At 33.7% G+C, this 25,724-nt stretch overlaps 1 long non-coding RNA gene across 1 annotated transcript in view; it reads left to right on the top strand.

The window, feature by feature from the left end:
• The window catches only part of LOC136841226 (uncharacterized), a 28,218-nt gene extending 5,518 nt beyond the window's left edge, over positions 1 to 22,700 (top strand). The window contains exons 2-3 of the long non-coding RNA XR_010853835.1: positions 2,370 to 2,934; positions 21,565 to 22,700. This is a non-coding gene — a long non-coding RNA (uncharacterized lncRNA). The remainder of the gene's footprint in view (positions 1 to 2,369; positions 2,935 to 21,564) is intronic.
• Positions 22,701 to 25,724: the final 3,024 nt, after the last annotated feature.

The raw sequence follows: 25,724 nt of genomic DNA, 5'->3' as shown, positions 1-25,724 counted from the left end.
AAATATCAAAACTATCGATTTTAGGTACTAGATAATACTTACCAAAATTAGGATCAAGTGTTATAAATTTATACTGATATGCCAACTTTCACCTTTATCCGATGCTTTGATAAAAGTTGTTGTTTGAAAAACCGTGTTTCATCGCTCTGAATCATAAATATGTAGTAGATTAGGTTGAAAGGGTCTAAGGGGGTGTGCATAATTCATTTACAAAATGCCAGGTCACGCTCGAGAAGGGACTGGCCCCGGCCTAGTTTAGGTTAGGGTAATAATGACTGGTTGTATTTCATGGATTTTCCCTCACCCAAATTCCTGCCTCTCCCACCGAGGACCCACATGATTACGAGACTTTAGAAATAATTTCCTATTCTCACTCTCTAAATCTTGCCACTCTCTCTTGTATCTCTCTCTACTCACGGGGACTCTCTCTCCATATCCTGCTGGCCGTTATGGAATTTATTGAAGCTTAGAATGCTTAAGTAAATCCATTCACCGCCTACCTGGTGGATGCATGGAGCCTCATGACGTCATATGTTTAGGTATATTATCGGATATGTATATGATATCGTCATCGGCGACTATATTTTATATATAAATATCAAAACTATAATTTAGGTATAGATAATACTTGCCAAAATTAGGTAGTGTTATAAATATACATGCCAACTTTACCTTTATCCGATGCTATGATAATAGTTATAAAAACCGTGTTTCATCGCATATATATATATATTAGGTTATATATTTATATATCATATATATATATATATATAAAGGATATATAGTTTATATATATGTATGTATAAAATACTTGTATTTCACTATGCTTATAGTCACTCTTACACATGATTTTAAATATCAAGCACCACAGGGTAAAAATGAAACAAGCTTGTAGTTCCTGGCCAGTTTCGTCTTTATTGCCATGTAAGCCATCGTCAGAGGACTGACACAAAGCGGCAGAAATTCATTATATATATGCTAGCAGGACAGTACATACCAACATACTAACGGATGGAAAACAAGTATTCACACTGCAGGTTTTCGTAGGTCGTGCCCAACCTTAATTAGTTACAGGTCAGATTTTACAAATCCACGCATATCCCCACTACCCTTATCCCTGTCTTTCAAGTACCTTCCTTAACATTGAAATCCATGCATATTTCTTTTGAGAAGAATGAATCCAGTTTATGCATGTCATGACAAATGCTCATGTACTTGCTGAAACTCTCCTTTATAAAACTAGACATGGTGATTTTTCTATTGCAGTGCATTATTACAATAAACTATTTTGCTCAAGCCCAGTTAATGTTATGCTTGTTTTCAATGTACAAAAATTCCACTGTTCACATTTGCATTTCTCACACATACGTTATGCTGTTATATTCTCTTTACCACTGTTTTTCCAGTTTCACCTGTATAAGAGTTACCACAGGAATTACATGGAATCTGGTACACAAATCCTTTAGTATTGTCGGGCGAGTTCTCAATAAACTCATGCTATATTAGCTCCAAAATTCTTAAGCAGATGAGGAATATCTTTGAAATTACTATTGCATGTCAGTACAAGCAGGTTTTTTCTGTAAGTTTCTTTTTTGTTAAAATGAAATGCCTGTTTTTTTTTGCCGCTTTTAATGGATTTCAATGTCTTGCCAATATTTCTAATCTTATCTATTACATCATGAGTGTATTCAGGGCTAAGTAATCGTAATGCTCTAAAAATCATGTTTCATTGCTGTGACCGGAATAAAAATGAACATTGGCAGAAATATTGGTGGCTTTTCTGTACACATTGTTTTTAAACCCATTACCAGCAACCATCCTTTTACAGTTCCATATCGAATTTTACAGATGGTACAATTTCATCTAACTCAGTCAAGAAGTTATTTACATTTTCGTTACCTGGCCGAACAAGCATTATTTCATCTGCATACCTGAACCATATTGTATTACTTGGAGTGATTTTGCTTTATATTTTGCTTTCGAAAAATTTCATATACATATTACTTGACCCTGGGGATAAAGGGTTACCCATTGCCGTATCAAAATTTTGACAATATCGTCCTCTTTGTTTTCTACAACATGATGTCTGAAGGAGATTAGAAAATTGTTGACTGAATGCCTTTGCTTTTAGAGATCCCAAGCACCCCCACTTATGCTTTATGTCAGATGCCTCTGGGACCTGTTTTGTTGATGATGTCCTGGCAAAATTCAAGTTATAATTCTTGAGGAAAAATTTCATGTTAAAGTTATAATGATTGTAAAATTGTGTTGTTAAATTACTATCTTAATACGGATTAATCTCAGTAATAAATGACAATAGTTCCAATTTTATATTCAGATAACGCAACAGCATTCACTTTTTTTTTCAGATCATAGTCGTTGTCTAACATAGAAGGAGGGACAATCAGGACAGAGGTGAACTTCACCGTAAATGCCATGACAATATAACGATTAAACTTCACATTCAGAACTCTTAAAACATTTATTACCTTGGCATATTGTTTGGTTTTCGGTGATTTGCTAAATCAGTCAAACTCATCTGAACACTTACAAAAATGGGTGTCTTTGCTTCAAAAATTTTTATTCATCAATTGCTCCATACAGTTGAGAAGGCCTTAATGAACACTGATCAATTCATATTAGTGTTGAACCCGAAGGATTATTCAGAAAAAGTTATAAATGCAAGACAGGTACTACGATAGCACACAATCTCCAGCTTCCGAGAACAAAGACCACAGTTTACTCGATCTTCTGCCTAATATAAAAAAAAATTATTTGACTAGCAAGTGCAGTTTCGCGTGTTTGAAAGTTTTATATGGGAGTGTTATGGGGGGAGTGTACAGTATAACTGCCGTCGATTGCGTTTGCGTCAAGCTCATTATATAGTTCTGCGTTATGTGAACAGAAGTCCTGCTGCAAATCATATTAAATTTGGTAAGTGATCTACCTTAGTTTTTGTAATTTATGATGTAAATTTCATTATTCATTATCTTTTATGGCATTTTTATATAATGGTCAGTGAACCTTATATTTTACTGTTTTGAGGAAATATGATAGGTTTGTACCTTCAAAGGTGAGTAATTTTTATAATATACCTTAAGTTAGTCTTGTATTTGCAGGTCGCAGTTAGGTACCTGTAGGGTTAGTGATTGTCTCCAACCTATTTTTATCTTTACCTTTATGTGATTATCACATATAAGTTTAACGACTAAAATTTTATTTTTCAACGTTGTATCACTCCCTGCTTTGGTGAAACTTGGTGCATATTAAGTGATTTAATTTTTTCCGATTTGAAATAACCTTGGCAGGCATTTATTGCTACGGTTGGAGCTAGTTTGAAAAATAATTTTGACCATGCCCTATCTATCAAGGTGACAGATATTTTTAAAAGCCAATTTGTTTTTATTTTGTAATGGGTTACACTGGTCTGTGTATCTCAGTGGGTAGTTGGTTATATACTCCAGATATTTTTTACTATGACTGGTTTTTGAAGGTTACAATAAAATTTAGAACGTAAAGTTTCAGTAGTTTCTCTCCAATTTTCAGAAAGTAATAAAGTTACAGAATTAATTTTTAGGATGCACAATACAAGTACTTTTGGGTGAAATGGCACCTTTTAAGGGGTGAGGCAATTCATCCCCTTTAGAGTGCTATAGATGCCACGATTTCCTTTGGTATTAGACAAAACATATAATAAAATATAAGACTTCAAAAAACTTTCTGATAGTTTATGATTGCGCTGTATTGATCACACCAGAGCAGAATTACAGTGAAGGCCTCCGATTGCCTGAGCAGATTGAGTTGAAAATTTGGTAAAATCATTACTATTCGACTAAGGCATTGGTTTTCATTGGGGTTTTATTATTATTATTATTATTATTATTATTATTATTCTTCTACATTTTCCCCTGTTCACATGTCAGTTTAATTACTAAAAGTTTTAGAATTTTTATTTATTCTATAGAAATTGATAGTCACAGGCCTGTGATTTTCGGAATTTGCAAGAAATATATGTTCTTTTAGTAAAATTGCAGTTTCTAGGGAATGAGGTATTTCACTCCCGCCTTTGCTTGTTTGGCTAACTTTCAAATTCAACTAACAGTTACCTCTGTTGATTTATTATTATTATATTATGGTGAGCAAAAGACTAATTCGGATACGTAACTTCAACATTTTTTTTAGTAAGTAATTGTTTCTATCAGTTTGTAATGAATAATGTTCCTTTCTTCTTCCCATTTGCTGAAGCTTTACGCTTCTTTCAGTGTGGATTTGTCTGTCGCTTTTTCTTTTTTCAGTGTGGTTTCTTTGAAGGACGTTTAGATTCTCTTCCTCTTAACTTCGTTCTCAATACAGTGAATTAAAATAATTCAGAGTGACCCGGCACTTCTCTCTCATTCTGTGAACCTGTTTCTCTCTGCTGTCCCTTTGTCCCAGATCTGTTTACCGTTTTCGCCGTTTATTCAGTGGATCAGAAAAAGATATAGTTCTTTCTCATGTGGCATTGTAACATCTACCAGGCTATCACGTCTGACATATATTCTTTCGGTATCAGCCGTAATCGAGGTATTGCATGGCCTGGTGATTATCTCTTACCTTCTACCAAAAAGATTGGGGATTCTTTGTCTATACCCATTTTCCCTATGGAAGGTTTGTCGCTTTAGTGTTAAACTGGTTTTACACCCTTTTATTTAACTTAGATTTCCCCATCTGTCTGTCTGTCTGTCTGTCTGTCTGTTTGGGTCAAAATTGTTTAACAATTTTCGACCTGTTCCCTTCGTCCGATGTACTTGAAATTTTGCATGGTTACTCAATCCCAGTGACAATACAACATTACATTGTCAGTAAGTCAGCAGTGACCTCTAGTGACCCTACAATGACCTCTCCCGGCATCTCAGGATTTGTATGGAAATCTGTGGATTTTTCAAACCTTCTTTGGTTCGACAGGATATCACGTTCCATTTTTGTTTATATAAAATCATAAATCAGTTACAATTTCTGTCAAAACTAAAAAGTATAAAATAAAAAAAAACATAAAAAGAATTTTTAAAACGTTTTCATTTAAAAGCACTAAAAAGTTAAACATTTTGAGACACTCCAGGATTTTCTTAAAATTAATCATGTATACAAAAATAAAAGAGTGGGCTCCAAACATGGAGGGAAATGCTACAAGAAATAAAAAAATATATTTCTTTTCTTGTAGCATTTCTTTCCATGTTTGGCGTCCACGCTTTTATTTTTGTAGACATGATTGATTGTAAGAAAATCCTGGTGTGTCTAAAAATTTTTTTTTTTTTTTTTAATTTTTGGTATATATTTTAAAATATATATGTTTATAAATATTTTTTTTGTTTTATTCAACCTTCGCTTTTTCTGATGTCTATTGTATCATTAGAAAGATGGAGTTTTCAGTTGCCCTTACCAGTAAGCAAAAATTAAAATGGATAAACGATTTAAAGTATTTGAACTCTTAGTAGTTTATATTGTCAACTTGGGACCATAGTGGCCGAGACCAGAGGATTGTTGGAACCCTTAAATATTTGTGTAACCAGCTAAAAACTGAAAAAAATATTGGTTTAGAAGATAATGGAACTTTATATCAGGAGCTTTAATTTCTAAATAAACGTTAACGTCTGAACAAGCGGATTTGAAGAGCACTTTCATAAAATTGTCAGAAAAAAATAAGTTTACCGTAACCTCGCAATGTATGATTATAATTTCAACTGTTTATGAAAGAAGCGTCATTTTTATTGCAGATCCCTTCATGTGGATGCTGTTATGTAGAATGCTAATCCTTGGACATTTTGAGTAATATAATTTTGGAGAGGAGTAAGTGAAAATTAACACTGAAGTTTTGTATCTCGTGCAAATATGTCACCACAAAAATGCACGCATGAGGATTTTATCACTTTTCTTTCAGTTCTGAACACGAGGAAAGAAAAAGGCCCTTGAATACTGACAGTAGAATAGAATTTAAAGTAGGCTGAAAAGAGAAATGAAATGGAGTTATGAGAAAATATTCTAGAAAAAGAAGTAAGAAATTTTATTTTTTACATAAATATGCAGTAAAACCTCTGAGAGCAACATTGCAAAAACAGATTCGGTAGTAATGATTTATAAGAATATAGCATTAATTGTCTATAATAGTTTACTAGTTATAGCTTCAGCAAGTAATTTTTCTCACGAAAAATGTTCCACGGCTGGAAAGTGGAAAAGAAACATGCCCTTTAACAGAAACGGAATGGTCTCAGAGAAAGATAAGAAAACCGTTTAGAGCGAAGGTAGTGTAATTGCAGTGAGTACTTGAGATGGAAGCTGGAAGGGTAGGAATAAAGAAAGAAGGGATTTAAGTATTCTCATAGAAAGTGCTTTGAATGAAACACCGTTTACCTGGAAGATACTAAGAAAATCCTTTGATATGGCGTACTATAAAACGCGCTTAGCTGAAACGGTCTTGGAAATATGTTGAATATTTTGAGCAAAATTCAAGGAACTTATTAAATGACATTTTTGTATAACACACACAGTTTAGTTACAGCTCTAGAATGGGACGCACTGACAGCTGAAATAATAGGAAGTATGTATCGTCGGAAGTATGACAAAACAAATGGAATATAGAAATATGTTTTAAGAGTAAGCAAAACGCATTAGTGGAAAGACATTAACAGATCTAGTTGGCGTTATGATCACGCGTGACAGAATACCTTTTGCGTCCTTTGCAACTGAAATGAAAAGCCGTAGAATAGAAGCAGTTAGTTTAGATGAAGTAATATAGCTATTACACTGAGAAGTTAAGAGACAGTATTAAGTATATATAAGAAATCCATGAACTACTAAGAAGTAAACAAAAACCCAGCTGGAGAATGTTAGCAGGGAATAAAGAAGTGTTTAAAAAGAAGAATGACCTTTCTTTCTAAATATAATTTAGTATAAGAGCAGCAAAATGAAAGATACTGTATGGGGGAATGATTATTTCTTCATGTGTTTTTCCTTTGAACACATTCATTGGAATATACTGAGCGTAACGAACGAAACCTTGCAGAGAAAGATGGATGTATATATATATATATATATATATATATATATATATATATATATATATATATATATATATATATATATTAATGTGTATGTTTGTTTATATATATATATATATATATATACATATATATGTATATATATATATATATATATTTATATATATATATATATATGTGTGTGTGTGAATGTATGTATGTGTTGCGTGTTTGTGTTCGTGTGTGTGAATGTACGTATGTATGTAGTCCGTGTTTTTGTTCATGCGTGTGCTTTGGATGTGCATAGTTGATGGAGATGATGAGATAAGTGGCTGTGGGTATATCTGAATATTATTTGGCTGAAGCTGAAGTCCAAATAGAAGAGCTGGAGAGGAAGGGGTAAAGTGCGGATGTAAATGTAATTAAGACTAGTGAGTTGGATGAGATTATAATATGAAGGGCATATACCCTGGACTTGGATGAGCTATTGGTTAAAAATATGATGGAAGGATTAGATAGAGAATTTAAAATAAAGGTGTGTTAAGCATAAGTACTGCAGGGAAAATTTGCTAATAGGAGTGGAGGCAGAAAAAATATATATGAAAACATATGCTTCGATACGATTCTAGAAATACGCACCTCATAATCGTTAATGCACCAAGTAAGGGCGATTGGGCCTTATGCAAAGGGCGCTGTGCAGTTTAGGGAATATATAGCCGAAACAATGGAGTAAGGGCAACGGATCCTAAATAGTGGTCAACAAAAAAAATCTTTTGATTAAATTTTGTGTTTGAAACATACTGAGAGGGTGCACTGAAAATTCAGTTTTTCAATCTGAGATGTGTCTTTTGAAATGAAAGTTTCTCACTTAATGCCTTCCATTGCTATTTCTGTGAATTACCTAAGAATTTGTTCCTATTTTGCTTAAGGTCGTAAAGTATTCAAGGTAATTTTCATAATTTTTTGTCTCATCCTGATGGTAATATTTTTACAAGTATTATTTTAATTTTCATAAACCTGCTGTTGATGGTACATGCTATATATCTTGATATACAAAATAATGGTATGCAACTGTGTACTTGGACTTCAGACATTGACATCACTTTGGTCCCCGTTTTTTATGCCCAAAAACCTCATTTCTATCTCAAGTTATTATCCTCTCGTAACTACTGGGCAAACCGTGCTTGATGTGGCAGTTATCATTTGATGCTTAACGTGAAATAATTTATAAAATCCTTTATTCCAAACATGCTGTTTTTACTCGTGTCTCAAGATCAATAGCAGTAAAGTTCAAGAATAACAGAAACTTACAGAACTCCTTTGGCGGTACCGAACTATTTTCAGTGATATGTGATGGTTAGCGACTCTTGTAGTCTTCCATTTTAGGTCTGTATTGTTGTAACAATTTATATTAATTACTAGAGATATAGAAAGGTTTAAGAGAATTTGATATATGCTACTCAACACAAAATGTAATGATTATTCGCAGTAATTGGCTTGCCATTAGTGAATTTCTGACTAATTTCGTAATTCATTACATTCCACTTACTGCTCATTTTGATTCATCCTTCTCATCTTATTATTGCTACAAGTCATGGCTTTCTTAGTACAGCAAAATTTGTTTCAGTTTATAAATTTAACTAGTATGCTTTATACTGTGTAGTCTAAATCACTCGAGTTACTCAATATTAATTTCAAGAATAGTACTTCTGCACGGTATGGGCATACTCATGTTTACGTTTATTTTACGATGAAAGGTCTACAGAAAAGTTAATAAAACTATAATAAGTTATAATTTCATTTCAAGTCTGCAGGATATGATCACAATTAGAGATTGATTTACCTTGGATTATTGGTTGTTGGAGATGAAGCTTGGCTTAAGCCAGCATGGACTCTTGGTCCTGGAGCATCCTGTTATTCCATGGATGGCCTAGGCGGTATATGTGTGAAGTTCTTGGAAGACAGTTCGATTTCAGGTATATTATGCACCGTCATTAACGTTTTCTTTGCTCATTAATTTCGCAGAAAGGTAGTTTTCTTTGCTCTATAAACTGTCGCCAGAAAGGTAGTCATGAGATGTTTCTCGTGAGACACAAGAAAAGTCAACAAAAAGCTTCATTAGCCAACAGAAATAAGGATTATTAATATCGTACAAGAAAATTGGTTACCCCCACAGCTTATTGTGGAACGGCATTCTTAAAGAATCTATCAGGAAATAAATTCCTCTAATTCTTCATTGGCCGGCAGTCTTAAGGCTCTGGTAGAAAACCCGACCAATGAGGAACACCCTCAACCATTACATGATGCTCCTTAAACCATCCCGGAACATTTCACAGACGTTCCTTCCTACCCACCACATCCAGAGACCCACACAAGGGGCATCAACCAACCGAAATGAGAATATCAGTACAAAACAAAAAACACAACCCGTGGCAATGCCTGAACCAGGAGCAAGAACCGTGCTGGGGTAAGGCCAACTTAATATCCAACAGCAATCACGTTTAATTGTGATCTTGGTCAAATAGGCATACCTGATTGTTTCCACATCCTACAGAAGTATTATTTTTAACGTAAATTTTAGGGGAACACGTAAGTGATACATGGCGTGCAGAAGAAAGAATAAAAAAAAAATAAAGAAAATTAAGTGAAATTTACTCTTTTTCTAATGCACCCATGCTTTATAATGAAACGATGATTATTATGAAGGATAATTTCCACAACAACAGCATTATACTTTTTTATTTGTAATTTCTCATTTTTTCTAATCCGTTTTATTAAAATGGTAATTGCTATGTTTATAATATAAATTTGTATTCATTGTGCTGAGCAGTTATGTTCAGCAGCACAGCACTAAGCGAACGTCTTTTACCGTATTATTATTATTATTATTATTATTATTATTATTATTATTATTATTATTATTATTATTATTATTATTATTATTCGCCCGTTTTGCTCACAGATATTGCGCACTTTTGACTGATACTGATCTCATCACGTGACTCATATTAATGATCTCGATCCTTTTTGTCTAAATAACAAAGTTATTATGTCAGAATCTCAATATTAAATATTGCTTTTAGTGTGTAATTTTACTGGCAGAGTTTTCCGATTACCTGTACTCTAAAAGGAATCAACAAAAATTTATATTAGTAGATGAAATCACTTTTAACTGACAAAGTGAATAGGTAAATTTTCTGGAAAAATCACGAACATAGTAATTTCTGCACTTCACTAAATAGATGGTTTGAAGTTTGGAGGACATGATATGCATAAAAGGTGATACTTTGATGAACAAATCCCGTTTAATGTATTTAATTAACACCTTATTATTGTCATTACTGTCAGTATTATCCATTGTGTTGTTAAGCTTCATAGAGGTGTCAAGATTTTCATTATTTCGTTAAGTGAGTAACTGGTTTATATGAGCCTGGCTTGTTTTTATTTTTTCATTTATATTTCACCAAAGTCTATGCAGCTTATTGTATTAACCCAATGGTCACCTGATCTCTCGACGGTGTTTATGATCTTGCCCTAATTGTCAAAATCACACTTTTTTTATGACCAGTGGTTAAAATATCCACATTTAGGAACCATTTTGCAATATGATTTCTCGGCTGACTCTTATTAATAAATTTTAAAGTTACATTGTCAAATGAACAAAACATTATGAAAGTTACCCGACAGAAGATGCTGCATCTTGTAACCACGCACGAATGGGGAAAAACTTCTGCCGAATCACTTGCAGAGGAGTTACAGCAATTTACTGCTGCGATGGATGTGTCCGGTGCAAAAGTGAATTTGTAAACGATAAGTTGAACATTTTTCGGTAAAAGGTTCTTTAATTTTAAAAACTTTTCAAAATCGGCAAACATTACTTCAAGAAACGTTTTCTCCGACAGAATGGTACACACTATGAATAAGGCTATAAAGTAATGCGTAATGATTGTAAACATGATATGGCGCAGAAAATTACTCAGTGAAAATGTGTAGGCTACAACTTTTTTTATGAGGTTTGTATGGATTTGTAGCAATAATGTTGTTAATAATAATTTGAATGATTTATTATAGTCATCAATAATTATAATTTAAAAATTTTCATTTTGTGTTAATTATAATCGTCAAGTAGTATAATTTAAAATTCATTTTGCAGTAGATCTTCGAACATCATTAGATCAATTGTGAGTTACTACAATTGCAAACAAGCACAATTAGTATTCCTTCGTTCGTTTCCGGGCCTTTTTTCGCCGCTTAATGATTAGCCGTTATATTCCTGACAGTGCCGTCATGCTGGTAGCATGCATCTTCATAAATGGAAGATTGTTTATTAGTGGTATTTGTTGTAGTATTAGTCTCATTAATAAGTATTATTTGTTACCTGCATCATTTGTAGTTATTTTTCAACAACAGTTGCGTCCTGTTTTTATACATCTAAATATTTTTGTGTGAGATAAGTAGCAATTTGCGTTCTAGTTTTCTGCAAAAGAAAACTACTGAGATGGCAATTTGTCTGTCCGTCCGCACTTTTTCTGTCCGCCCTCAGATCTTAAAAACTACTGAGGCTAGAGGGCTGCAAATTGGTATGTTGATCCTCCACCCTCCAGTCATCAACCATACGTAATTGCAGCCCTCTAGCCTCAGTAGTTTTTATTTTATTTAAGGTTAAAGTTAGCTATGATCGTGCGTCTGGTACCGCTGTAGGTGCCAACAACACAGGCCACAACCGGGCCGTGGCTGAGAGTTTCATGGACTGTGGCTGGCCGAGTTTCATACAGCAATTTACGCTGTACAGAAAACTCGATTGCGCCGAAGAAACTTCGGCGCATTGTTTACTTGTTTCGATGTGCACCATGTTGTAAACCCTACAAATGACTTCGCCTGATAGTTGAAATACTCTCTGTCCCCTCTTGCTTCCAGCACAGTCTTTCCTTCAGCAGCTTCTTCTTCTTCTTCTTCTTCTTCTACTCAATCGTAAATTTTTCAGAAAACAAGTTAAAATGAGATTAAAGCTCAGTGCGGTCCCTATTAGCAAATTGCGAAGAAGTTCTTGTACATTGAATACCCAAGTTTTCTTTGATTATTCCTGCCTCATAGACACTTTAGTCGGAAAGAAAATAAACCTCAGTTATTCAAGTATAGAAGTCTTTCGGTTTAATTTCTTTCGGAGAGAGAGAGAGAGAGAGAGAGAGAGAGAGAGAGAGAGAGAGAGAGAGAGAGAGAGAGAGAGAGAGAGAATTTTATGTAGATGTGTTAGGTCAGCTCCTTCAGCGATGCAAGGAGATTAACAGCCAGAACTATTTCCATGGAAAGTTTTAATTGAGATTGATCATTATCCGTTAAGCATACCGTCATTCCAGGTGAACAAATGAACGTCGTTGGAATTTCAGTCATTTTCATTTTTGTTTCCTGCTGCCTATGGTTGATAACACTATTTCCCCATTATTTGTTGTTGAAGAAGAAAATAGTGGTGGTAACATCAAACAGAATGGCAGTATTGTGTAGTGGTAGTAAAACTCTTCAATGAAGCTTAAACACCCAAGAATTGCCTGAAACAGTCTTCCCCCCGAGTGCCCCCTACACACACACACACACACATGACAAAACACATTTCACAAACAAAATAATGAAAATTATATTATGCCGTCACAGAAAACGTTTACGTGTAAACAATGATGTAATGACAAAAAATGATATTCCATCTAATATTTTTATTTTTGCAGAAAAAACGTTACCTGACACTTTGCAAGCTCAGTTTTGAGTTTGAAAGATTCAAATATTAATTACCGCAGAATTCACCAATATAAATTCGTGAGTTCTGCGGTAATTAACTTTCCTCGGAAAAGATGAGAATTGTTTTTGTTATGTCTATGACTTTTAAGGAGACAATCCTTAAAAGTCATAGACATATGGCACGGTTAAATAGACTGTTGAACTTAAAATGCTTAAGAATCTCATTTACATTATAAATGAAAAGAGAATCTAGAATACAGTGCATTTTAGCGTCTATAGTTCCTTCTGTCCTTCTGCAGTTTGTGATAAGTCTTTTTTGAGTGACGTTATCCAGTTTTTAGTTTTCTGTAAAAGAAAACTATTGTGCCGGCTTTGTCTGTCCGTCTACACTTTATTTTATCCGCACTTTTTACTGTCCGCACTTTTTCTGTCCGCCCTCAGATCTTAAAAACTAGTCTTGAGGGCAACAAATTGGTATGTTGATCATCCACCTTCCAATCATCAAACATACCAAATTGCAGCTCTCTACCCTCAGTCGTTTTTATTTTATAATAGGTTAAAATGAACCATAATCAGCTTCTGGCAGTGATATACGATAGGCCACCACCGGGCCGTGGTTAAAGTTTCGTGGGCCGCGGCTCATACAGCATTATACCGAAACCGCCAAAAGATAGATCCATTTTCGGCCTTGATTATACCTTTAAAAAAACTCGATTGCGCCGAAGACACTTTCGGCACATTTTTTTACTTTTTTTTTCATTTTTTAGTTCAGGTGAGACATGGTAGTGGAACTGTATTGGTAATGTTTATCCTCTTAAACATGATGTCGTATTATTTTACTTAGAAATGTACTGTTATTTCTCATAAAAGTTCCAGATATTAAAGATAAATCGCCGTTATTAATGGAATGGAGTATTTATTCAGAACATATCTTCTATTTCCCATGAATAATGTGAGTACATATAGACAGTGGTTATTTCCATTTCAAATTGCTCTTGTGTATATGGAAATATACATCTGAAAGAAATCTTGATCACTTGAATTAAGGAATTAAAATTATGATGTGTGTTGAAGATAATGGTCTGAAATGAGAAGATGTATGCAATAAATCGTTGCCCCAGTCATCCTTTATAGATATAATCACGAGATTCCTTTACCTGATAGAATTGGAAATCTTATACGAATAATTTTAGATCTGTTAGAAAATGAATTGATTATTTCAGTTGAGAAGTTTGGTAAAAGCATCATTCTTAGTCGCAGAATTGCTAGGGTAATGCCGGTGAAATACTCTCTTGTTCTGGTGTAATATTAGTAGGGCTATATTATTTTAGATATTGCATCCCCGATAGTAGTAGAGTAGTAGTAGTAGCAGTAGCAGTAGTAGCGAAGAAATCGACACGAGTTTCAGGATGGGAATTATCTGTTTACAAACGACATAATAGAGTTTGAGGGAAAAATAGAGCAGATAATTTATAGCCCCGTAATGGCCGAGGTCATTGAGAGATTATCCGGCTGATATTAATTGAACAATTATATTTTCTCGCTTCATGCTCTTGCACCGCCATGCATCGTGGTTTAAGTAATTTCAGGAAAGTCAGAGGGCGCTAGCTCATGACACAATATATATATATATATATATATATATATATATATATATATATATATATATATATGACTTTTTTATCACATCACCGTGATTCATATACAATCAGTAAGCTACAAACGTCCTTTAATATCCAGATTGCTCTACCTCGGAAATAATATATTTTCATCTATGTTACCGAAGGGGAATTTTTTAGTTGATAATAAGTTCGTCGTCCCGTGGGCTCGAAACCAGCGAAGGACAAGAACTCAGGACTACAGTGGACGCATTAACCCATCCATCGCTGGGTGAGCGGGTTGCGTTCTCAGCTACCACTCAGGTGGTCGCGAGTTCGAATCTCCGACCGGCCAGTGAAGAACAAGAGAATTTGTTTCTGGTGATAGAAATTCATTTTCTCGCTATAATGTGGTTCGGATTCCACAATAAGCTGTAGGTCCCGTTGCTAGGTAACCAATTGGTTCTAAGCCACGTAAAAATAAATCTAATCCTTTCGGGCCAGCCCTAGGAGAGCTGTTAATCAGCTCAGTGGTCTGGTTAAACTAGGATATACTTTTCTTCATCCACCCCACGGGACGACGAACTTATTATCAACTAAAAAATTCCCCCTTCGGTAACATATATGAAAATATATTATTTCCGAGTAGAGTGAATTGATATTAAAGGACGTTTAGTAGCTTACTGATTATATATATATATATATATATATATATATATATATATATATATATATATATATATATATATATATATATATATACATACATACATATATATACATATTACACACACACACACATATATATATATATATATATATATATATATATATATATATATATATATATATATATATATATATATATATATATATATATATATAAGCATATACATACATACATATTCACAGTTCATAGAGCTTTTAGCATCCATTTCTGCAGTATTTCATACTAATACAGACATTTATACACATACACACATACACACACACACACACACACACACACACACACATATATATATATATATATATATATATATATATATATATATATATATATATATATATATAATTTGTATAAACGCGTTTGTCTGTGTATAAAATACTGCTGCATTGGATGCTTAAGCACCGTGTCTCATGGCGGAGGAGGGTGTGAATACTTGTTGGAAAGAAATGCCCTCTCCTTTTGAGGTCAAGGCAATTGCAGTTTTAGCCTAGTTGGGTCCTGAAATATACCTGAAACATTCTCGGTGCTGTACACGGCTTTTAAAAGTTCCGAAATGGGGTATGTGCTTTTTTTTTGCAGAAATGGAGGAAAAAAAAAAGAATGCATCAAGTCTTGGGTCTGAAATGTGCGGAAATGTCGTACAGAATACATTCATGATAGCTATATTTTTAAAGAAAGCTGCCTCGCAGTGGGGTAGTGCTGTCAGTGCACCTCATGCGGTGCACTGTAGGCGTTACTTAAGGTTCTTTGCAGCGTCCCTTCGGCCCCTAGCTGCAACCCCTTTCGTTCCTTTTACTGTACTTCCTTTCTTATTCTCTTTCTTCTATCTGACTTTCCAACCATTCCTAACAACTGGTTCATAGTGCAACTGGGAGGTTTTCCTCCAGTTACACCTTTCAAACCTTTTACTGTCAACTTCCGTTTAAGCGCCGAATGACCTTATATTCAGTTCAGTTTAAAGGAAGCTGGATGTTATGAGACCAAGTAAGAGCAAAGTGAAAGGGAAGTGTGTTAGAACGGGGAAGGAATACGAGATTTCACTCAAAGAATATTCAGGAATATGCTCGGGAAACAGAAAATGCCAGTGAATGGAGTTGGTTAGATTCTGTTGTTATAGAGTAGATGGAAGACCAATGTGGTGGAGACAGTGTGTGTGTGTGTGTGTGTGTGTGTGTATATGTATATATATATATATATATATATATATATATATATATATATATATATATATATATATATATATATATATATATATATATGAAAATATATAGGTCACAGATATTTTTATTAATACAGCGGTGATTTTTTTTTTATTAATAAGTGCGGCTAAAGGCATGTACAGAAGAACCTGGAGAGAATGTTTAGTTGGTGTCTGGCGCACACCCTGATTGCTGAAAAACTGTGTGCGTGTCAAATGCGCCAGATATTCTTGAAACTTGAGAACATCCCTGCTTGGCGACAAGACTTTATGAGTTTGTTCGCCAGAAATGTCCGGATTCCGAAGAATTCGTTCATATGTCTTTTTTTGGGGCGGAGCCCCAAGCTGTGAAGATAGTAGTTATCGAACAAATTGTCATTCAGATCAACACCGAATATTGATAGAAAGCCTTCAGTTAAGCCTCTGATGGTTCAAGACCTGTCAATTAAGACTGTAAGCATTGCTGTTTGGAGTAGGAAACATTTTAGATTTCCCCATACTGTAAATTGTTCTTTTCATTTAACATATACCTCTCTTGTGTCAGGCATTTTCTACGTTGTGTGTATATTTATAAGTAACATGGGAGGAATTCCCACATATTTATTTTTATACATTTTATACAATTCTTTTGAACTTTCTCTTCATCAAGTCACACCTTACATATCCTGGTCAGCAACTTAGTCTTACTACCATCACAGTATAAAGCCATACTTCCACTCCCTACGTTCCTCCTGTATTATCAGCTCTTGAAGAGACTTAAGCGAGACAATTTATAATTTAATATTTTACGAATAGCGTCAGCGATGATAATCCAAGAGTAACATATAAGGTGTTCACTACTTTTGTATTAATGCTAATTGTTAAGGGGAAATTGTGTAACGAATGTTATTTTCAACGTAAAAATCATAAAGCTGATTGTAAATATTTACAGAAGATTCACTGAATAATGTAAAAATGGCAGATTATAAGCCACCCGTTGCAGTATGCGTCAACAACAACGTAGTTTTCAATAAAATTACTTCACCGATAATCTGCTGCATTCCAAAATGCCTGGAAATAATACTACTGAAAGCAACGTACTGGAAAAAAAAAATTTTTTTTAGTCTGCTGTAGATCTTTCTGGCTTAATGGTGAATTCTAGCTTTATTTATTTGTTATATAATTATTTATTTATTTACTGACAACGAAAACTTATAGGACCAGGCAATTAGTTTCAAACAGGTTTTGTTGTATATAAAGACTTTAACTAATGCAGTTAACAGTTAACTGATATTAGTTTAAATCTGGGGACAAAGCTGCTTGAACCAAGTTTTTTTTTTTTTTTTCTTTCTCTCTCTTCTCTCTCTCTGTGTGTCTATGTTTTATGTTTTTGCGCGTTTGTTATTTCCACGTGTGTATAAAGTATATTGAAAGTTGGTGGAACTCGTAGTTAGCTAATAGTTGTGGGATCATAAATTGCTCCCTCCCCCTTACTGAGAGAGAGAGAGAGCTGAGAGAGAGAGAAGAGAGAGAGAGAGAGAGAGAGAGAGAGAGAGAATGCCATTTCACCAAAAAGAACATTCCTAATCATTAATTGACTATCGTCACCTTGCAATCCAGTCGATGTGCGCTAAAGTTCGTTGTTTACTTTCGTACTTTTGAAATTCTTTGATGGAACCTTTTTGCTTATTTCTCTTGCATCGTTTTTATCGGTTTATTTGATTACTTGTTTCATTTATACAAGTTTTACTGGTTTTTGTATAGTGTTAGGTATTTTTCTAAGTGAATATAGGGTATTTTCATATATATATGATATATATATATATATATATATATATATATATATATATATATATATATATATATATATATATATATATATTGTCACGATGTGTACCAAGTACCTGGTTATTACACAACTAATCACAGAATTAAAAATTTACTTCAATTCAGCCAGATACCTGAACTCTCATGACAATAAAAATTACAACTGAGTACTCTGATGGTAACAGTGATCCCTTAAAAAGCTTATTAATCATGTGAAAATCAAACTAATCTTATCAAAACAAGTGTGAGGTATCAACAGTTAAATAAGAAATATACTAGATTAAAATGGCATCACTCCATCAAACAACTTTAACTGTTTCCCTGGTCTTAATTCACTTCAGCAAAACTAAAGGAACAAAACATGTTTATTACTTTGCCTTATGCACATAATTAATCCTATTCACTGGTGGTCAACAAATGAAACACTGTTTTTAAAAATTTGAAATACAAAAATTTATTTTTAAATTCAAAATTTATAATTAGAATTCACAATCTGAAGAAATTTACTATTACTTGAAAACAACACAAAATTTAATTAATTCTTGAGTTAAATTATTAAACAAAACTAAATCACAAAAACTTTAATTTATCAAGAAATTAAAGTAATCAAACAAAAATTTAAGCTATTAAGAATTACTCAAGATTTGGAAAGAAAATCTTAGTAAATGAAAATTAAATCAAGTTTGCAATGTTAAATTATCAAGAAATATTTAAAATGATAAGTAGATAAATGCTAAATCACCAATACATAGAATGTGAAAAATTCAGAGATTGCAAATACAAGAACACAAAAATACACAAAAGATTTACCAATAATAACTTCACTAAGGCAAAAATTCTCTCCATATACCTTATTATACCATGGTAATAATAAATAAAATTCGCTTTATCTTACACAAGCTTGTGAAAACTTTTGCAAAATCACCTGAAATGGAGCTGCTTGAGATTCACAAAACACACTTTTTTGATAGGTGCTATTACACACTTTTCCTACATTCAGATTTCAAAGAGCTAAAATTAAATTAATACCAGTGACCACAGAAATATTTTACGTTAATAACTTCTCTCTTTTGAAGAAAGAGAGAGGGGGGAGGGGTACCACACGAAAAGTCTCTAAAATCAGAATGACCAAATTTTTGGATTCCAGTTAGAAACGAAACAATCAGACAATGTCAGAACAATACATGATCAAGGCAATGCACTCTTACAAAACATGACTTAATTGATCGAGATATGTGCATTTACTCTCAAAAAGACATATGATTCAAGCAGAAAATCGTATGGGATAAAGCACTTAACGAAATCTCAACAGGATCAAAACAGACGGCAGCTGGCCAGTCACAAACGGCACACTTTCAAAACAAGACAAAGAATCAAAGTTGGTATTCAGAACAGTACACAAAACATTGTGAAATCATTCGTCCTTTTCTCATATGAGACAAATATTACACGATCAGCAATCACATACTAGTTGCTAAAGCGTATCAATTGCCATTCCCTCGCTTGCTAATGCATTACCTGTCGCGATGACAACCGAACCAAAACACGACATACAAAATCTCGAGTACAGAACACTTGTTGCTGGGGTCAGAATGTGCAATCACATACTAAGTTATTATTAAAACGTATCACTAATTCTCAATTATGCTGTTAGGTTATCAAAATCACTAACTCTTTTGAGATCTGACATTACTCTACATACAATGTAACAAAAATTATTACCACTACACAGAACACATTATAAATAGAATATTAACATATCAAAATCACAGAAAGATATACATTTTACAAGGCAATATCATGAAACATATATATTATATATATAATTCATTTACGTGTGCACTCTGGTGTTAACCCATAAGTTATGTTAAATATATCTGGAATTCACTTTACGTTGGGAATAACTTGCTATAATTTACGTTTTTTATATGCTATAATTCCTTTTGGGGGTAAGTTTTATATATATATATTATATATATATATATATATATATATATATATATATATATATATATATATATATATATATATATGTGTATGTATGTACATTCATATGTATATATATACACACACACACACACACAATATATATATATATATATATATATATATATACATATATATATATATATATATATATATATATATATATATATATATATATATATATATATATATATATATATATATATACTATATTTAGTGATATTGAATGACTGACCAGGGTAATCATTGTTTCGCTCTTACCCCAAGTAATCTGCTCACCATAAACCGTCCTGTGCTGGTTTAGCCCTACATAAAGTGTGGTCCTTGAATAAAATACCCATACTCCATGTTACATGAATATTAGTCGTAGTGGTGTTAAAATGCTTTTAGGTGTTTTCAAGTTGCTGTTTAACGTTTTGATCCAGGCTTATAGTGGCTATCGTATCAAGAAGGTGTGCATGTGTAGGAATCGAATTGTCTGGAGGACATTTTGTCTGTACAATACATATGAACATGATTTTCATTATATTTGTTTTTCTCAAATACAATATTTCCATTGTTGGTTTATTTGTATTTATTGTTTCATTGGCAGCATATTCTATCACCAAAGAAAGCAACTGTCAGGAAAGATTTATTTTCAACTTGTTTCCAGAATAAACAGACTGGAAGTTTCAGGTCTCACAGAGGGAATGATTGGATAGTCTTGCAAGCAAGACTTGTACAAAATTTTAATATACGAAGCGTTTTATTTCTTTATCTTATTTTCAGTTTCATGTTTTTTTGTCATGGTATCAAATTTTCCTAAATTTCTTGTTACCTTATATTAGTGATAATGACATTTATTATCAATATTTTTAATAGTAATGGTAATATTGTTGTTGTCATATGTTACTGTTGATGCGAATTTAGCAGTGTTTTAATGCTGTGCAAATACTTGGTATTTTGACGTTCATGGATTGTTTTTTTTTATATACTCAACTTCTGAGACTCATGGTAGGTTTAGAATGACGTATGCAGTATGGATAATTTCCGTTGGAATTCTGTTGCTGAATAAAACATATTTATCAAAAAGCAATTCTGGATGAAAATTGTTTTCTGACTTTTTTATTTTTCCTACGTCCAGTGACATTGTATTGTAGGTGTATAAGAAACCTATTTTTCCGATGTGTACTGATAACTTTCCCCTTCTTTCGGAACCATTGGCAGTTCTAGTTGTTGGCTTTGGAATATATACAGTTGTGATGTTATATGTCTATTGTTGGTAATTATTGAATGTGCTATGTAAAATGTATCTTGAGCCTACAGGCTTTACTTCATCCATAGCCAGTGACTCACAACTAGTCCAGGGTTAGTCATGGACCTACAGAATAAATCTACCTTGGGGTAAGAAGGGTTAGCAGTTAAGATTAATGCGATATATTTTACGAGTTTAATAATACTCCCAAAACAGTCAGAACGTCTGAAAGATCGATTTTTTTAATTCAGATATTTTTATTATTGCAGGTGCGCGTTGTATTAGTGCTTCATTATGCGTTTTTGTTGTCTTGGAACCGTTTCCCAGATAACGCTTCGCCATCGAATTTTTCGCTGTGCAGAGGGTGGTGAGTGTTACATTGCATGCTTTATTGATATTTTTTATTGCCAGCTTTGTGATTGAATGCTTTTTATTCTTTTAAGCGCTTGGGGTAGAGCCATGGTCTTTGTAATTATTGGTACACCTGATATTACCTTTCTTGCGATAAAATCCCTGGTGCAAAAATGTCTTTGATAGCATTTTTCATGGATGCAAAATTAGAAATGTTTGATTTGAGACAGATTACTGGTCAGTATATTTGCTCTATTCCTTCCTGCTTATCTCCGTCTCCAGTGGCTGTAAATTTTTATCAAGATCTTTAAAAAGATCTTGCCCTCTACAAAGGCTTCGTGGTTGCTAATGGTTTTTGGTCAGCTTTTGTACTCCATCACTTTAAAGAAGAAATAAATTCTACTGCGCTTAGAGAAATGCTGAACATTTTTGTATTCAGCATATTTTATCCTCATGTCGGGAAATGGACGATCAAATTCTTGACGAAGCTCACGAGTTCTTTCAAAGGCGAATATATGGTCGCCCTTGCTGAATTAAACATATTTTTGTATTAGTTTTCAAACAAAGGTTTCTTTGGCATACTTGTACGTGCTAATGGCCTAGCACTGTAGATAAAATTCTTTTATATTCTTAGGATTTCATCTTCAGGGTTTCAATGAAACTGTTATGTGTAAGTTTATTTATTGTTCAATACGCACTTCTGTACATGGATACATACGTACCTGCGTAGATGTTACCTGTATCGCAGCATAGAGAGAGAGAGAGAGAGAGAGAGAGAGAGAGAGAGAGAGAGAGAGTCTGGGCTTTGAATGATTGTGTGCAAGTGGTGTACACTCGGAAACCACAATCTTCGACACACCTAGGTCGTGCTCCGAGTCTGTTCAACTCGGCGGTGGGGCGGAGCTTAGTACTGTGACGTCACAAGTGGACTGCTCCCGGGCTTATCCATTGAATTACTTAAAGAAACTTTTAGTTTTTGTACATTTAATCCATTAAATGGTGTGTTTGATAAAATTTGTAAAGAGGTTACACAAAGAGGTTACATGCATGATGATTTTATAATACCAATTCTCTCATTTAGTCACCAAACCTTGTTTTATTTTCACATAAAATATAGCAAATTCAACACAGCTACTGCAGCTTTATATGTTTATTCTTTACTTTTTCATTTGCTTACCTATATACTGTTAAGTGTATTCTTCATGTTTATTTTTATAACATGACAACTTGGTTTCACGTATAATCTCTCTCTCTCTCTCTCTCTCTCTCTCTCTCTCTCTCTCTGTCTCTGTAGTAATATCATCAAGATTATAAATAATTGTTAAGAAATGTACTTGATTCTTTTACTGTTTTCATATCTTATTTTGAAAAACAAACGTTTTGTTTTATGATAAAGGTTAGAATGATAGGTTAATTATATTTTCTCAATCTTATTATGAATGCTAATTGTTATAAAATAAATACATAGAAAATATGGATATAGACAGTGTAAAAAAGTTGCATTTGCATGACTTCATTACAAACACAAAAAAAAACAATATCAAAAGTATAAGAATGAAGCATGTAAGGAATCAAAGGAATAAATGATAAAGAATATGATACAGAGAGCACATTTCAAGCAAAAAAGTTTCTCATAAATACTCGATATCACATAAGTTGACATTTGACATGCTGTATACATTAAGGTAATAATAATTATAGGTGCATCGAACGATTATAATATTTTCTGGAAAAAGTACAAAAAGGTATTTGCATTTATTTGACTTCATAAGAAAAATATATATAATATATTAGTCCTTTAGGGAATAAAATGGTGAAACAAATAACAAACAACTCAGGATAGTCTTCACTTGAACAATTTTTGTACAACATATAATAAATCAAATTCTTTCAAGAGAGTGTTTTTTTAATTTTCTTAGTTAACTTCCGCTTAGTGCTACTGTCTTTTTTTTCTATGATAAGTTTTTTATTTAAATGACGGATTTTAAAGAAAATACTAATTTTAGCAAAGGAATACACAATTTCATCAGGCAGGATAGTTTTTCTGATTTCTTTAGCTGCGAAACCAAATTCACTACGCAGTCTTTGCCATCCTGTAGTGTCTCCCATGTACAGCTTTGAATAATTTTCTCATAATAAGTAGTTGGGAGTAGAAGTGTTCTGATGGAAAGTACAGATTCCCTCTGGCTGACACTCTTTAATCCATGTGTTGCTATCAGTAGTTGTGCCATCTTTTGTTCCTAGATATGGATATTTGGTGATGAATTTTCTTGCCATATATCCCCCAATGTATCTTAAAGATTCTTCTTCAATCTTATCACCTACATCTGATATGGGGTTATCAAAATTAGGGCAGATATCATCACATAAAGCTGTTGCATCATCATCATCGTTATTATGAAATTCAAAATCACTGAATAGCATAGATGTTAAACATAATTCGAATGCAAGATTGGAGTCATTTGATAGTCCTGTTGCGTTTGATGCAATGCACGAATTGTGAGGGAAACTACTACATGATGTACATGGATCAGGCCTACCTGAAATACTACCACTTGAAACATTCCGTATTCTCTACAATCCTACTAGAATTACTCTTTTCACTCATCAGAGAGACATTCTTGCCAAGCAGATATTTCCTGAGTCTATACTTAAATTGGACGGGGTTTGGATGATCTTGATTCCCTGCCATTTGCCTGATGCAGCCAAAAAAATGTTCAATACAATCCTGATTGAGTCGTCTCGTTATTGTATTCTATCTGGAATAGCCTTTGCAGCATCTCAAACAGCCTTTAATGCTTCTGCAGGATAATATTATCCCTTTTTGGAATGGGTAAAGACTTCTTGTTTTCACTTTTCACTTTTATTGTTTTCATCATTTCACTCATCCTATCAAGTATTCCAGTTTGTGCATCTATTTTAACTCCAAATGCATTTCGTGACTCGACATCTCCGTATTTTTCCATACGAGTTCATAACATCAAACCAGTCATTAACAAGTCTGAGGTATGTTCCCAGTCATCACCTTCTAACATGCCATTCTCACCTAGATAACTAATAGAAGCAGCGCAAGATTTTTATAAAAGTCTAGCTGCTAGACACACGCGCTGTCTTTGAGATCCTGACACATTAAGATTTATTTCTGAGATCTTATGAGCTAATTTAAGTTCACTTTTAGTTTGCCGTATCATTTCTTGAATATACTGTGCTGATACGTACTTCCCATTACAAAACAAATCCTGAGTCAATTAAATGGTTTCTAATAACTTGAGCATATGAGGTGCATCTGCAAAACGAATATTTCTCTATCTGCACATGGGTTCTTGAACGAAATTCTATTTGAGTTAATTGCGTCTATACCAAAAATGCTTCCAGATTCTCATATTAGTAGGTCCTAAGTCATGAACAATAGCAACAACGATATAACCCGCATTTTCAATTTCAGCTATTATATTCAGCAACTTATTGTGTAAATTTGACTCATCAAAATCATAAAAGATAGGCTGTTTCCACTCGCCAATAAGACCTCTTAGCATTATTACCTGGACATTGTTGTATGGTTTGTACAGAGTGTCACTCCTTTATCATAACTCCATTCACTTGCTATATTCATTTCGTCAAATGATAGGACAGCAATGACAATGAATAGCGTCAGGCGACTGGCGACAGTCTGGCCGGCGTGTCCAACGATGACGTTGCACAAGGGGCGGGGCTACGTTTAAGCTCCACCTCGTGAACAGACCCTATCTGTATGCTCCGAGTTTATGAGCGGGGCCTTTACGGACGGTGGGCAACGCCAACTATCATGGATTGAAAGCTTTTGAACTCTTTCGGATTTTGTTTTGGGTGTATTTTTGTTTTGTTTTGTTTTTTTAATGATTTTGCTGCATATAATGCAAAGCAGTCATGATATGGTTATATAGACATAGACAACACTGTGTTGAATTCTAAAACCTGTATAATACCGGAGCGAAGAAAAAATGCCGAAACTGCCGGGTTGTAGTTAGGAAAGGTGGGGGAGGGGAGGAAGGGTAGAATCTGTGTTGTGTGTGTGTGGAAATGAAAATCTGAAGCAGCG

This window comes from Macrobrachium rosenbergii, chromosome 8 (assembly GCF_040412425.1).
Source record: "Macrobrachium rosenbergii isolate ZJJX-2024 chromosome 8, ASM4041242v1, whole genome shotgun sequence".
Taxonomy (NCBI): domain Eukaryota; kingdom Metazoa; phylum Arthropoda; class Malacostraca; order Decapoda; family Palaemonidae; genus Macrobrachium; species Macrobrachium rosenbergii.
Note: the sequence above shows the minus strand (reverse complement) of the source record. Positions and strands in the feature narration are given on the sequence as shown.